The sequence below is a fragment of the Mixophyes fleayi genome, chromosome 5, assembly GCF_038048845.1.
Source record: "Mixophyes fleayi isolate aMixFle1 chromosome 5, aMixFle1.hap1, whole genome shotgun sequence".
In the NCBI taxonomy this organism is placed as follows: domain Eukaryota; kingdom Metazoa; phylum Chordata; class Amphibia; order Anura; family Limnodynastidae; genus Mixophyes; species Mixophyes fleayi.
The window spans coordinates 136,240,001-136,256,286 of record NC_134406.1 but is presented as its reverse complement, the minus strand read 5'-3'; positions in this window follow the sequence as shown (position 1 = coordinate 136,256,286).

Below are 16,286 nucleotides of genomic sequence, written 5' to 3'. Positions count from 1 at the left end.
CCTTCTGCATAACACCCATGCTGGCCGTGTGGGAGGAAGGGGCGGGGCCAAACTGCCGGCAGAGAGCTGTGCTCACACAGCAGGGGACTGACTGGGAGATGATTACAAGCAGTAGTGGCTGGTCCCGGGAGAGGGGCCAGCCACTGTAAGCATACGGCACCTCAGGTAGGACAGGGGTTTCTGGGGACTAGGAAACCCCCCCTGGGTGCGCCCCTGGAGTTGATAGATTCCATCCGAAAATGCTTTGCTTTGCATATAGTAATTGAGAGCTCGTAAATCTAATACCTTTCTGAAGGCACCTGATGCTTTCTGGACGAGGAACAGTCTGGAATAGAACCCAATGTTTTCCTGATTTGTCGGTACTGGTACGATAGCCTCTGTTTTCACCAGGCCTTATAGACTTTCTTTCAATGATTGCTGTTCCAAGAAGGACGTGGGACTTCTTGACTGGACAAACCTGTTTCCTTTTGGCCAGGTAAGGAACTCTATGGCATCCGGTGACTATCTCCTGGACCCACTTGTCTTGTGTTGTCTGATTCCAAATTTTTGCAAAGAGTGATATCCTGCCGCCCACTGGAGTAAGTGGAGACTGGATCTGTAGATATCATTGGCTTCTTTGCTGTCCTTGTTTCCCCCTTTTCGGTCTGAAGGGCCGAAAGCACTGTCTTGCCATATTATCTTGGTGGCTGGAATATTGTCTCCCAGGCCTATAGGCACTGACTTTTTAAATTGTTGCCTTGGAGTGTAAGAGAGGAATCCTCTCCATTTTTTGTCTTGTGGTAGATGATTAGCATTACCACTTGCTAGCCTCTTCATCAGATTATCCAGTTTTTCTCCAAATAAGAAATTACCTGCATATGGATGCGTTGTCAGATGGCTTTTGGATTGATGATCGGGACATAACCAAAGCGCTCACGGACGTAACCAAAGCGCCCACGGAAGTAACCAAAGCGCTCTTCCCGCCACAACTGCTGAGGCCATGCTCTTGGAAGAGAACACAATCATATCCAATGAGGCTTCATACAAGAAATCAATGCTTTTCTGCATAATCTCTAAGGATTTTATAAGATACAATCTATTTATCTTCTCTTCAATATCTGTTTGCAATGTGCTGGCCCACAACCTAAGGGCTCTAGATACCAAAGCCATGGCTATCCCAGACTTTAGAGTTATGCCTGAGGAGATATATAATTTCCTGAATGAAGTCTCCATTCTCCTATCCATGGCGTCTTTCAAGGGTCCCCCATCATCCCATGGGAGAGTAGTCCTTGAGGATAAACCAGCTATGGCTGAATCCACTTTAGGTACCGAACACCATTTCAACATATCCTCATCCTGGAAGGGTTACATGCGGTTCAGTCTCCCCATATTAGGATGACTTTGTCTAAGGCTTGCCACTCCTTAGAGATCAAGTCTTTTACCACCTTATGGGTATGGAATACTCTAGATTTTACTTGGTGTTCCGAGAACAATGCATCCTGAGTTTTGACCAGAACGGTCGGTTCCTCAATGCCTAGAGACTTGTTAATATGCTTAAGAATAACATTCACAGTATGCAAATTAAACATTCTGGGATCCTCTTTCACCACAGTCTCACTATCTGAGTCCGAATCCCACTGCTGAGGGGAACGGAATGTTTCAAAGGATGGCCCTGGCCTCACTTCCTCCATATCTTCTATAGAAATCCTGTCCCTCTTTGTTCCCCGAAAATCCTGCATCGCTTTTAACCATCCATGAAAAGAATTGCTTGAATTGTTCAGGGGGGCCAAGCTCTTCTTTTGTTTCAGGGGTGCATGACACACATAACGGATCAGTACAATCTTTCGGCAATCAGCCATCACAAAATGCACACACACAATTTTTCACTTTACACTTCCTTTTTCTTTACAGTCGGTTTATCTGATTTTTTATATGTCAAGTTGTTATCCACTGGCCAGTGTTGCATATTTTATGGTTCATTTTTAATAAAGTGTTTATATACATTCATTACCCACGGATGGTTGTATATTGATTGTGTTTATCAGTCATCAGCGCTGTTTTCTGTTGTGTTGTATTTTTTACATTTGAGATCTCATTGATCTCTTCAGCTGCAGATACTGATTTACACCTGATCTCCATTTTTTTAATCATCTCTCCGTGCGCCAGGTTTTTCTTGTTGTTTTCTCAAAAGGATCAGACCTTAAAGTGTCCACAACAATAGTGAGATCACAAGGTACCAAGAAGGATTTGATACCTAGGCTGAATTCTCTTCACTGCCTGAAAAGAATGATAATGACAATAAGACCGTCTTATACTGGTGGCCAGAAAAACACTGCAGATACCTGGGTTTTCAGGGTCAAAATAGCAATGGCCTTATTTAGGCCTTCCTGAAGTAAAACAATTGTGGAAATGTTATATATACACACAAAGAAGAACATCTAGTTAGAACTTTCCCCGTTCAAACAATATTCTGTGTATAACAAAATAAATTATGTAAAACAGGAGTATAAAATAACTTTGAATAGTGTAACAATATAATGCTCTTGCAAATGAAAATGGATTCTTGTATTGGAACAATAAAAAACAATCATACATATAAAAGTGAATACCACATTAACATTTTCCCTGTTCAAACATATCAAGCTGGTCACAAAAAAGGTTTTATATAAGACACCTGTGTATAGTGTAACCATATAATGCTCTTCAGGGAAGGGCTGACATATTTTAGCCCAGGGGGCAAGACTCAGCAGCCTATTTTAAAGGAAAAAAAATGCAGGTGGCTCAGTGACCCAGCCCAAGGTAGCCCACTATGGGACCGGCCTGGGGGGCTCATGCCCCCATGCCCCCCCCAGACCAACCTGCCCCTGATGCTCTTTCAAATTAAAATATTCAGTCCTTTTTCAAGAAACAAGTGAATATACATACAGTATGCATTCAATTATGTATATTAAACTATCCCATTCATTGCATCCTTTTGTCCATTGTCTATGTACTTCTTATTAGAAGACTGGATCTGCTGCAGAATCTGCACTTCAGAGATACTCCTGAAATATTTTGCCAGGAACCTCCGAAGCCAGGTAAGCCCACTACACCATAGAAAACACTTACTACCTGCAATTACTCTGGCAAGAGACAGGAAATAGAAACCAGGGAGGAGCAGCTGCACTATATAGGGTATTGGGTTTTTCCCCCTGTCTGTACTCAAGCTAAGAAGGGAATTAACCATTTTTTAGGCTACCATGTGGAGGATTGATGAGGAAATAGACATGGAAATTATCTCCTTTCCTAATAACAAAGCCCCAGCCTTGATTGAATACCTATTAGCCTATGTACGATTTATAAGTCTTATGTTCACCAACTATTGGAGGGTTATGAGGTTAATGCTAAGGATTTCCTTCCTCCTGCTCTGTCTGAGGCACAAATAATTAATACCTAAGTCCGAAAAGGAGCAAAAATGTACCGTGAGCCAGAGTCACAGACAGCCAAAAGTCCTAGACAACAATCTCAAATAAAGTAATCTCTCAAATTATCCACCCTGACCAGACAGGCTTCATGACAGTTAATATGATTACAGAGCCTAATTTTTTTGTCCAATAACATGATGCAATATATATTCCAAAGGGATGTTTTAGGAAAATCGATTAGAATCAATCTGTTTCAATTGTATTATGCCTCACAATTATCTCACATAAAAGTTTAGGTGCAGGGGTCTAGTGTGCAAGTTTTGCATGATTTTATTTAGTACACACATTTACAGTTCCTTTTTGGGGTCTGAAGGCAGAGGGTAAACATATCATTCCTTTGACAGGACAAGAACATGTATGAATAAGTACAGATACACCTCTGTAGGAAAAATTGGGATGCCAGGGAATGTGACTTGCTGGTCTAAGTCAAGTATAGCAACAGTTGATTTCATATACTCATTCTTGTATATCTAGCCATTTGAACAACTTAGAAAAAAATTTGAAGTTCCCAGTTTTTTTTTCCAGCACTTGCTGCTTAGGCATGCACTGGAGGCACAGTTTAAGATGAATGGACCAATTGCTAATTCCCCCTCCCACTCAGTAAAGAAGCTTCTACAGGCAATTGGGTCACAAATTAATATCATCTCTATATGTGTACTTGTTTGGGGTGGGGTGTAGTTATTTTCTAATGGCTTACATGTGTCAGTGGGGGAGGAGTTGGGTAATGGACCTGGGTAAACTTACAGATAAAGAATATTCTTTCTCCTTTGGACACCATGGCAACCATAGGGTAGCTTCTGTTTCCAAGCCAGGTAGAGTAATCCTCTTACTGTGTCTTTTCTGTCTGTAGAACAGGTATCTATGTGGTGGTTTTTTTTTTTTGTTTTCTGTAGGTAAGGGCTTGCCATCTATAGATGTCACAATGATGCAGCAGTGTCTGTTGCAAACGGAGGATAGTGCTGGCTACCCAGGCTCACCAGACTACTGTGAGCCTGGGTAGCAGATCCACTACTGTGAGCAGTGGATCTGCTGCAGTAATATGAATTTGGTGCAGATGTCCTTGATTTCGGCATCTCGTCCATGTGTATGCACCACAACAGAGGTTACAGTGACCAGAAATGGAGAACCAGGCAAGATGCAAGCATAGAGCTGCTGAAAGCATCCCTACAGCTGTTCTGATTGAGTCAGCTATACCCAGCAATGAATGGCCCATGAGTCAGAACCCAAATAACCAAGGGCATCTGCACATGGCAAGCACCTAAGTTAGTGGTGCTGTAAATACGTGCATTTGATAGTTAATGTCAGGTGGTAAATACTCTATTAAGAGCTTGTTTAAAAAATGAACAACAGGATGCATAAAGTTTGGTTAAGCCTTTAAATAATGGAGTTGAAGGAGTCCTTTGCACACAATGCAACTAGTAGCCAAGAGGAAAAATCTGCCTCCTGAGTCATGGAAGGAAGTATTAGTTAGATTCATGTTCCATTCAGAGTTTAAACAGATTCCTAGACAATAACATGTGATTTTCTCAGCCTATTTGAATATTATTCCAGTGATGGTTCTGGAGCAGGTGTTAAATTTGAACGAAATGGAAATTTAGTTTATACAAGTTTACAAATTTGTATGAATCATGTTCTAGAGTGTGTTATAATAATATAAAAAAAGAATCTATATATATTTTTTTTACACTATTATTCCTACTGTTAAGGGGGCAATGCAAGGAGGCAATGCCTGTACAATACTTTTTACAAAGGCTTGTATATTGTACAGGCGGTGCCTCCTTGCATTGCACACTTAACAGCAGGAATAATAGTGTCACCCTTGAAAGCGACATCATTCTGTGGTGCCGGGATGTTGATGGGTCGCAATTGTCAGTTTTTTAAACAGTCAATATTACCAGTATGTCAGGAATCAGACGTTTGCACTGATCATGTCGGGGTAAGTGTTGTCAGTGTTTCGTTAATCGTTTTAATGACTACCACCAGCTGCAAACACTTAAGGAAAATAAAAACAACATTTTATACAGATGTCAAAAGAGAAAGCTAGCAGAGGCGTGGTCTAACCGGCAAGAGGTCTGGATGTGCCTAATTGGAGCTCTATCCTCCGCAAAAATTTACCTGCCAAAACTCGCGCTGATACCCTTCTTTTGGGTAATCCCTGGCTTGATCCCTTCCCCTAAACACCTAGGTACACACAGAATTCTCTCTGAATCACCTGTGTACCTGGTCAGCATGTTCCTGAAGGCTCCCAGGACCAGACCCTGGGCATCATTTTAATCCATGCAATGTTCTGACACTCTCCTCCACTGCTCCTCAACAGTCACAGCTACCCTTGAATGCTAGTCCTTACAACAGGGAATTATTATGGCCTGCCGCTCTATAAGTCCAGTATAGCCCCTGCAAACACGCAGTGCATTACCTAGCATGGGTCCCGGCTTGTGTGACTAGCTCAGCCTTCCCTTGGATAACCCCTAGCCTTTCTTGTTTGTTCCTGCTCAGCAGGTTTGACTGGCTTGAGAGCAACTAGACATTTCCCCACCTCATCATGCTCCCTGCCCCCTCCTCTTCCTTGCCTGCAGAGCGCCTGTATCCGTATTTTGGCCTACCTTTTGATATTTGTTGTTCTTATGCTATTCAACTTGCTCTATTGCCTACCTCATCCCATTTTTAAATGTATGCTAATATACTTTTGTTTAACGTGAAGGGACTTAATAGTCTTAAAAAATCCCTTATCCACAAATCCGGCAAAGACCCAAATCTCTAATTTATGTTGCCCCAATCTCTAATAAATAATGATATTAAATTATTCTCTAAAACCCTGGCCACCAGATTGAATTAAATACTCCCATCTCTCATACACACAAACGAGTCGGATTTGTACCCAGTAGGAGAGCTGGAGAACGACACGAGAAGGACTATTGATCTTGTCCAGCAAATTAATAAATTTCAAACACCATCCTTGCTTTTGTCCCTGGACACAGGAAAAGCTTAAACATAAAGGGCCAGATTCTCTGGCCCTTTATGTTGCAGATTTGGGATAGTTGAGCTTTTTCAAGGTAAACAAACTCATCAGCCAGGTTAGTACACAACAGCAATCTCCCTGAGCTCCCTTGTTTTTGCATTACTTATAGAATCACTAGCTGATCTCATCAAGTGCAGTCCAAATATTGGGGGAGTGGAGGTAGGAGGAGAGCTACAAATCATCTCTATTTGATGATGAAGTTTAGCTCAATTGTATCGCCACTTATATCTCCTTTCCACATATGTACAAAGTTTTCAATACCCATTCGGCTGTATCGGGTTATAAAATAAATTATTGTAAGTCTGAAGCTCTCATTTTACATATCCCAGAAGTTTATAAGTCTTTTATCGCACATATATAATTTTAATTGGAGGACTAAAAAAATAAAATACTTAGGAATATACCTCACAACCTCCTGTTATTCACTATACAAAGAAAATTTTCCCACTCTCTTCTCGGACATCCAAAGGGATCTGCATGCCTGGAGGAGGTACACTATCTCCTGGTTTGGCGGTAAATTAATATTCTACCACAGCTTCTGTATGTATTCCAGTTCCGGTTCCCTGTACTGTTCAAAAACAACTACAGCATCTATCAATAAATTAATTTGGTCTCATAAGTCACCTCGGTTGAAATTTTCCACCCTAATATTAGATCTCCCAGAGAGTGGGCGGGGACCTAGCTGTCCCAAATGATGGCCTTGTTTTCCTCCATCTTCCATCCTCTGCTTGGTGGCTTCAAGTTGAAACTACTATCACAGGGGTTATTTCCTTAGCATCTATTTTAACTTCTCTAAAACTTTCTACCCCAGTGCTAGTGTCCCAGTAACTGCCGTTTCTACATCTACCTGGTTGTATTTCGTTAGAAGATTTGCAATGACTAGAATACTCTCTCTAATGACCGCTGCATCAGATAACCCTGATTTCCTACCAGGTTCACCCCCCCTCCTTGTAGCCACTCTTGGAGTTCATTTCCCGCAGGTCCACAAATAAGCAGACTTCTTTAATGGGCTACAATGGAGGTCTATGGACTCCTTGTCAGAGAGATATGGCCTGCCCCACCCTAGTGTCTTTGAATACTCAGTTATATTCCGATCTATACTTGCAACAAAATTAGTGTGATAACCCTGTGAGCATTCAGTGTCTCATTTCTCACATAGTGTGGATTATAGTACTTATTATAGCCCATGCTTTTGTTCCCCAGCTTACCAGACTACAACTGCATTGTCCAATAACATGTGGCTAAGGGGACATTGTAGTTCAGTGTACATATGTATATTGTGTATTATATATTGATGCCTTGCAGTAATGTTATTTATTGTCCTTAAGCTGAAGCCAGGAGGGTTATGGGTAAAGATCAGGAGGTGTCCACAATACATTCATTCTCCCCCCCCCCCCCCCCCCTCCTTCCTTCCTCTACAGGAAGCATGGAACAGCTGGGGACCCGGTGACATCACAAAGTAGTGTAAGGGGTTAATTTTAGGAAGGACTCACTGTTACCTTATCCTTGGAAGTAGGAGAAGCCAATTAGCATCAATTGTTCTCCTTAGGACTAGTCCAGACATTCTGTCTGCATCCCAGCAGGGGGCTTCTGTGAAAGGACAGCTCATCTTCACTGCCCTGTCCAAACCCCCTAGTCCTGCACTGGCCAATGGTTAAGAAGAATAGACCCAGGGGTTTGCCCAGGGAGGGGAAAGACTGTGGAAATTAGACCTGAGCTATAAGGAACGACTCCAGGGGGGGAAGGGTGTTCATTCTGGGATTTCATTCATGAAGGTGCAAGCCCTACTAGTTTTGAATTGTCGTTTTCTAACTAGAGTCTATATATGCAGCTGAGAGGGATCCATGGGCCGTGAAGTCTGGACAGCAGGTGACTATAATTCCTTAAGCTATTAGGGTAAGGGACAGATAATGTGGTAAATCTGCCTGGCATTTATTTACTGTGTGTACATAAGATTCTAGTGTTGTTTGTATGACAATAAATATACTGTTGTATTTTTATAACTGCATTTTGCCTAAGTGACCATACGAATCGTAGAAGGTACTGGGTAGACTTCCCTGGCATAGGAAGGCACCCGTGGGTGGCCAGCCAGCGTGAAGTGGGTAGCATTGGGCCAGATATACCCGGTATCTTCACATTTTGGTGGCAAGCAGTGGGGTCACTCAGTCCCAGGTCCTCTCTGGGTAGAGCTGCAGGGGAACTATATCGTGATACATTTCAGGCCTCTGCAAAGCAGTTAGCACTAGAAACCAGTTACCACATTATCCTGAACTTACTCCTAAAGGCTTTAAGGTAGAAAGTGTCACGAAAAGCGTTGTGGGCTTTAGGCGAGGGATGATGCCGCTTAAGTGCCGATTTGATAAGAAGAAGCGCACACTGCCAGAGGAGAGCGGAAGATGGAACCGTGTCTCAAAGAGGGGAAATCACAGTGAGGTGAACCCTGGAAGTAAAATGGGTGTGAGCTCTAGGAACAAGAGAGCAGATCACAGCCCAGTGTTGAAAAAGTTCCCAAAGGAAGGGATGCAGCAGTCCAATACAACCAGGAGAAAGGTGTACTGGGATGAAGGACTTTGGCAGTGTCTGCAGGATGGGGATATGGATGTGATGCACCAGCCCACCACAATGCAGCACATTTTGGATTATTGGTAGAGATGGGCGGATCCGGTTCCCCGAGAACCGAACCCACCCGAACTTTGGGTATCCGAGTACCAAGCTGAGTAGCTCGGTACTCTCCCGCCCGCTCCGAATCCAAATCGAGGCCGAACGTCATTGTGACATCGTCGGATCTCGTGGCTCGGTTCTCGCGATACTTCAAAATAATAAATACACGCCTCAACAGCAATCCATCGCCATTTAACAGAGGGAGAGAGCAGGGTGTAGTCACAGGCTGATTAGAGCAGGGACAGAGAATACAATATTCTTATTCCAATTGCTGTAACAAAAAATGCTAGAGAAGAGAGGAGGATAGAGGTTTATTTTTGTAAAATTTGGCACTCCCCAGTGCTTTTGGGGTGTCCCCCATAATTGTGCATAAATATTTCTGGCTGTCAAAAGTCATATCTGTCAGCAGTATCTACCAAATAATTTTTAGCACTTCCCAGTGCTTTTGGGGTGTCCCCCATAATTGTGCATAAATATTTCTGGCTGTCAAAATTACTAGCTGTCAGCAGTATCTACCAACTAATTTTTAGCACTCCCCAGTGCTTTTGGGTTGTCCCCCATAATTGTGCATAAATATTTCTGGCTGTCAAAAGTCATATCTGTCGGCAGTATCTTACCAAATAATTGTTACCACTACAAGTGCTTTGCGCTCAGAATGGATTCAAAGCAGTCCACATATGATCAGAATGAGCAACCAGGTTCTGTCACCAGTCCTGATGTTAGTGTTCCCAGTACGTCATCTGGGCAAGGCGATGTAAAACTACAGAGTGTTTCGAAATCAGTCCAAAAAACAAAATCCCAAAATTTTTTACTGTGTTGAAGCGAAAAAGAAGTGTTACTGAGCAAAAGTTAAGTGCCGATAAAAAAAAAATTGCCAACATGCCATTCTACACACGCAGTGGCAAAGAGAGAATGAGGCCTTCACCTTTGGCTATTAGTGGCAGATCCCTAAAAGTTACTGAGCCTACAATTGGTGCACAACTACTGTTACGCGTCAAAGCCGAGCTGCAAGATAACAGTAAGGCATTAGAGGATAATGTTTGCTCTGATTCACAAATGACACCAATCCCTGTGGAGAGTCTATCCAACAGTGGTATGTCTAATCGTGAGCATTCTGTTAGTGTACCCATAAAGAAGGGCCCTTTCAGCAGTTCTGCTGATGTGTACCTGTAGCCGGTGATACACAAATTGAGGATGCCACTTTGGAATTAGAAGAGGATGAGGGGGAGATTTGTGGAGGTGATGAGGGCGCTAATGAGGATGTTGATGATTATGATGCAGACAGATACCAAATTGCCTTTCTCAATTTCTATTTATATTCTAGATTATATAACGGCTGAATAGTTTTCTATTTTACTCCTAGTGGAGAGGGAATCTGATGCAGACAGATACCAAACTGCCTTTGTCCATTTCTTTGTATATTCGAATTTCTAGTTCTACAGTCTATGCAGGCTGCTTTTTTTATATTCAACTACAAGTGGAGGGCGGGGGGGGGCATAGATAGCCACCAAAGTACCGTGGTCCATTTAATTTTACTTTCTAGCTCCACAGTCTGTGCAGGCTGCTTTTTTTTATATTCAACTACAAGTGTAGGGTGTAATATACACCCAAAGACGATGGCTACATTGCCAATAATCAAAGATGGATGAGGTAGACAACCAGGTTTGACTGTATAATTTGCAGACAAGTGTTCGCATTAAGGACGGCCTACCAGGGATTAAACTGTTTTTTTCATAATTTATTAGCTTTAGAATTACCTCACTTATCTAAGAAACTGGAGGAGCACTAAATTAGGTTATTTTAGACCAAAAAAATGGTATTTTTTTCAAAAAATAGCAAAACAAAACCAAAACCAAAACACGCAAGGGCGGTTTTGCAAAACCAAAACACGAAGGTAATCCAGATCCAAAACCAAAACCAAAACACGGGGGTCAGTGACCATTTCTAATTATTGGGATAAGGAGTGCCCAAAGATTGTAATGTGGGAAGGAGCCAGTCTACAGGAGAAATTGGAGAACCTGTTGGATGTGTTCCTAATGTTGAAAAAGGAAGCAAGTGCCTGTAATTTTCGGGATGAACCAGAATGGGATGATTTTACACATGAAGTTATTTGTACTATGCAGAATCTGGCCAAGGGAAAATCCAGTTACAACAATATTCAGCAGTACAAACCAGATGGAAATGGACTATTACAGCACAGGGACATGCCTGATGAATCCCCTGCAAATGTACTAATAGAATCTGTCTCATTAACAGATTCTACAGATCCACTAGAGACAATGGGCCTGAGTCATTAAGGCAAAAAAGGAGTAAATGTTCTCTGGGACAAACCATGTTTCAATGCAAGGGGTGCAAATTAGTTTATTATTTTGCAAATAAGTTAAATACTGGCTGTTTTTTCATCTAACACACAAAAACTTAATACCTTTATTATTACACTGAAATTTAATGTTGATCTAGGACATGCCCTACCCCAACTATAAATCTGTCCCCACATTTTAAATTTACCTCCCCCTCCAATGCAACATGGTTTTGCCCAGGTGTAAATGATACTCCTTTTTTATGCTTTGCTCTCCTTAATGACTCAGGCCCAATGAGTATGGAGGAGCCGATAGTGGAATGCCAGATCCGGGGTGCACCTTACCTGTACTGCACGCACAGGGATATCCTCAAACGTCTTTTAAAAGATCAGGAGAATCCCATCAATGCCATTAGTGTTTATAGGAAATGGATGCTCACTTTAGGTCCCCACATACCTCTCTGGGAACAAATGCAATGTCTGCAACAGAGTTTTGAAGAATCAGAGGATGAGGTATGGCGGCAAGGATTTACGGACACTGAAATGTGGCAGGATCAGTGTTATCGAGTGAATACTGAAAAATGCCAATTGCAATCTCTTTTATCACGCTCTAAAAAAAATGGCTGCTCAGTCTGTTAATCAGGGGGAGGTCCACCCCAGTGGATTATACACAGTTGCCCAAGCTACTATCTTGGGGGAGACTGGAGAAGAACTGCTTGGTGATGATGTTGTACCTCTGACTACTCAGAAAGGATTAGGAGAAATCCTCCCAATTGGTGACTTGGATGAAAAAGAGCTACCAAGTAAGTACCATGTAGTAGCATCTTCTGATAATTTGCCAGTGTTATTGACACCTGAGACTGTGTCTGAGTTAGAACAGAATTACAGAAAAGACCAGTTATTCACCCCTGTTGTGTCTGATAATGTTTTATCTAATGAAGTAACGCAGGATACCGAATGTGTGCTCTCTGGTGCAAGTGATGTACAGCTGTACCCAATTGTGACAGAAGAGAATCATAAACTTGCTCAATATATGATCTCAGCAGAAATCATGATTACAGACTGTATGACAGAATTAATGGGAGAGGATAAAAAAATTGTAATGTCAGGGGCCACTACCATGGGGCCCTGGGAAAACTACACTTATACTTTTCCCTATGCAGAATTGGCAGATGAGGAGATGTTGACGGAGTGGGTGTCTGAGAGGGCTCCAGCACAGCAAGATTCACCAGCCCCACAAGCTTTGAATCATCGCACTCCAGCTCCAAATCTGGGAATCCAGGACCCAATACCAGAGGCCTGCACTGGACTATCCTCTTTGTTTTGCTGCCAGGAGGACGAGTCTGTGTCCAATGAGGATTCACACTACCCCGATGCGCCAGAGGTGAGGGAAGTACTGCAACAGTTGGATGTGGTAGCAGGAGAGGGGAGATGCACACCAACATACTTACAGGGGCACCCACATGTGGTTTGGGAGGAGGACAGAGGATTCCCCGTAAGCAAAGAATTAATGGAGCCACCATGTTTGCCTGCCACTGGGCAGTTGTCTCTTGAGTGTTTGGGGGAGGGGGGATTGGATCTTTGCCAGAAACAAACGGACAAGGAACCAGAAAGTTTGCCTGCCACTTGGCAGTTTTCACTCGAATATGTGGGGGAGGGGAGCATGGTCTCCAGAAACAGAGGACAGGCCAAGGGACTATTTGCAGTTGGGCAATTAAGGGTGGATAAGGCACCCAAGGGATGTTGGACTACAACTCTCCTACCATGGATGTGTGCACCGCTGTGGCCCAGTTTTATTGTTGACTCATCTTATGACACAGGGCAGCATAAACCCCCACTTCAGCTAGGTGGGAAGATTTGCCTGCAGCCATGGGACCCGGGTGGGAGATTGAGGAACTGTGTACTGCTGTCTACTTTGCCATCAGACCCAGGAGAAACCACGGCAGGCCAGAAACTTTGGACTTGGGAGAAAGGTTTACTTGGGGCAAGGGAGCCACTGGGGAACAAGGGCTAAAAAAGTAGGGGAAGTATATGTGACGAAATGAGTGTGATAACCCTGTGAGCATTCAGTGTCTCATTTCTCACATAATGTGGATTATAGTACTTTTTATAGCCCATGCTTTTGTTCTCCAGCTCACCAGACTACAACTGCATTGTCCAATAATATGTGGCTAAGGGGACATTGTAGTTCGGTGTACATATGTATATTGTGTATTATATATTGATGCCTTGCAGTAATGTTATTCATTGTCCTTAAGCTGAAGCCAGGAGGGTTATGGGTAAAGATCAGGAGGTGTCCACAATACATTCATTCTCCCCCCTTCCTCTACACGAAGCATGGAACAGCTGGGGACCTGGTGACATCACAAAGTAGTGTAAGGGGTTAATTTTAGGAAGGACACACTGTTACCTTATCCTTGGAGGTAGGGGAAGCCAACTAGCATCAATTGTTCTCCTTAGGACTAGTCCAGACATTCTGTCTGCATCCCAGCAGGGGGCTTCTATGAAAGGACAGCTCATCTTCACTGCCCTGTCCAAACCCCTAGTCCTGCACTGGCCAATTGTTAAGAAGAATAGACCCAGGGGTTTGCCCAGGGAGGGGAAAGACTGAAAATTAGACCTGAGCTATAAGGAACGACTCCAGGGGGGGTTCATTCTGGGATTTCATTCATGAAGGTGCAAGATCTGCTAGTTTTGAATTGTCGTTTTCTAACTAGAGTCTATATATGCAGCTGAGAGGGATCCATGGGCCGTGAAGTCTGGACAGCAGGCGACTATAATTCCTTAAGCTATTGGGGTAAGGGACTGATAATGTGGTAAATCTGCCTGGCATTTATTTACTGTGTGTACATAATATTCTAGTGTTTGTATGACAATAAATATACTGTGTATTTTTATAACTGCATTTTGCCTGAGTGACCATACGAATCCTAGAAGGTACCGGGTAGACTTCCCTGGCAAAGGAAGGCACCCGTGGGTGGCCAGCCAGCGTGAAGTGGGTAGCAATGGGCCAGATACACCCGGTATCTTCACAATACTCTATACCTAGATCTCTGATTCTTAAGGGCCAAACCCTTATTTGAGAAAATTTGTTACTACACTCCTGATAGACTATTTCTATTCTAAAATTCTTTAGATCTACCTCTGCAGCATCCTCTCTGGGACATGAAATTGATTAGGAGAGAGATCTAGGGCTCCTAACAAATGACATGTGAAACAGGATTAGGGATGTGGTCTCTTGGGCCTCTATCTCTACCCCGATTTACAAAAAAAACAAACCCTATAAAATCTATTCCAGATGGTATCTGGTACACTCAAGTTTAAAATATGATGTTTCCTGCTTTCTTACCTTTGAGCTGGAGGGTCTGTGGGATCAGAGGAGACTTTAGCCATATTTGGTGATGACCCAAGGTTTCAGAATTTTGGAGGGATATTCATAGCCTTATTGAGCAGATCTTGGATATTAAATTACACCTCTTCCCTTAGAGTGCCTGCTACGCCTCCTTGTTTGGGGACAGAGACTAAAACTTCTTTCACATGTTCTCAATGCTGTATTACCACCCTATCTCTCAGCTCCCATGCCCCTCCAAGCTTCTCAAGAGAATTGCCTACACTCGTTTCACACACTTTCTTATAGCAAAACAACCTATTGGATCCTCTTCAGTCAGGCTTTCGCTCTCAAAACTTCAGAGACTGTGCTGACCAAGGTTGTCAATGATTTGATCACAGCAAAAAGTAAAAACCATTACTCTCTTCTAATTCTCCTGGATCTTTCTGCTGCATTTGACCACTCTCTCCTCATACAAACGCTGCAATCCCTAGATCTTGAAGGCACGGTCCTATCCTGGTTCTCATCCTACCTATCTAATCTCTTTTTCAGTGTTAATTTCTCTGGATCCACCTCTGCTCCGCTTCCTTTATCAGTTGGAGTACCATAAGGCTCAGTCCTAGGTCCTCTGCTATTCTCTATCTACACCACTTCTCTTGGAAAACTAATAAGCTCCTTTGGATTTCAGTATCCTCTCCTGATCTTTCACCATCTGTGTTGTCCAGCGTTACTGACTGTCTTTCTGCCATTTCATCTTTAATCGCCAATTTAAACTCAATCTTTCAAAAACTGAATTAATAATATTCCCACCCAAAAACAGGAACTTCCTGCCTGACATTTCTATTAATAACATGACCATAAATCCCACCCCGCCAGCTTGCGGCCTAGTTGTAATCCTTGACTCACAACTATCATTTATTCCCCACATCAACTCTATATCTAAATCATGTTATATGCATCTAAAGAACATTTGCAGAATACGCACATATCTCACACAAGACACTGCAAAAACCTTAATTCATGCACTCATCATCTCCCACATTGACTATTACAATTCCATCCTTACTGGTCTTCCCAAAGTCAGACTTGAACCCCTACAAACTATTTTGCACGCAGCGGCTAGATTAATTTTCCTTGCAAACCGTTCTTCCTCTGCTGAGCCACTCTGTCAGTATCTACATTGGTTGCCTGTATTTCAACGAATCCAGTATAAAATTATTCTACTAACATACAAGGCCGTCAACAAAATTGCACCGACATACATTTCCTCACTTGTTTCAAAATATCTCCCAACTCGACACCTCCAGTCTGCGTCTTTCTTCCACTCTCATCACATCCTCCCACTTTCGGTTACAGGACTTTTTTCGGGCTGCACCCACCTTATGGAATTCCCTCCCTCGCACAGTAAGACTTTCCTCTAGTCTTCAAGCGTTCTCTGTAAACCCACCTCTTTAGACAAGCTTATATTTCTCAAGCACCATTTTAACCTCTCTAGGTTACCCTATTATCACCCTCTACACAGCTAACACAAGACAA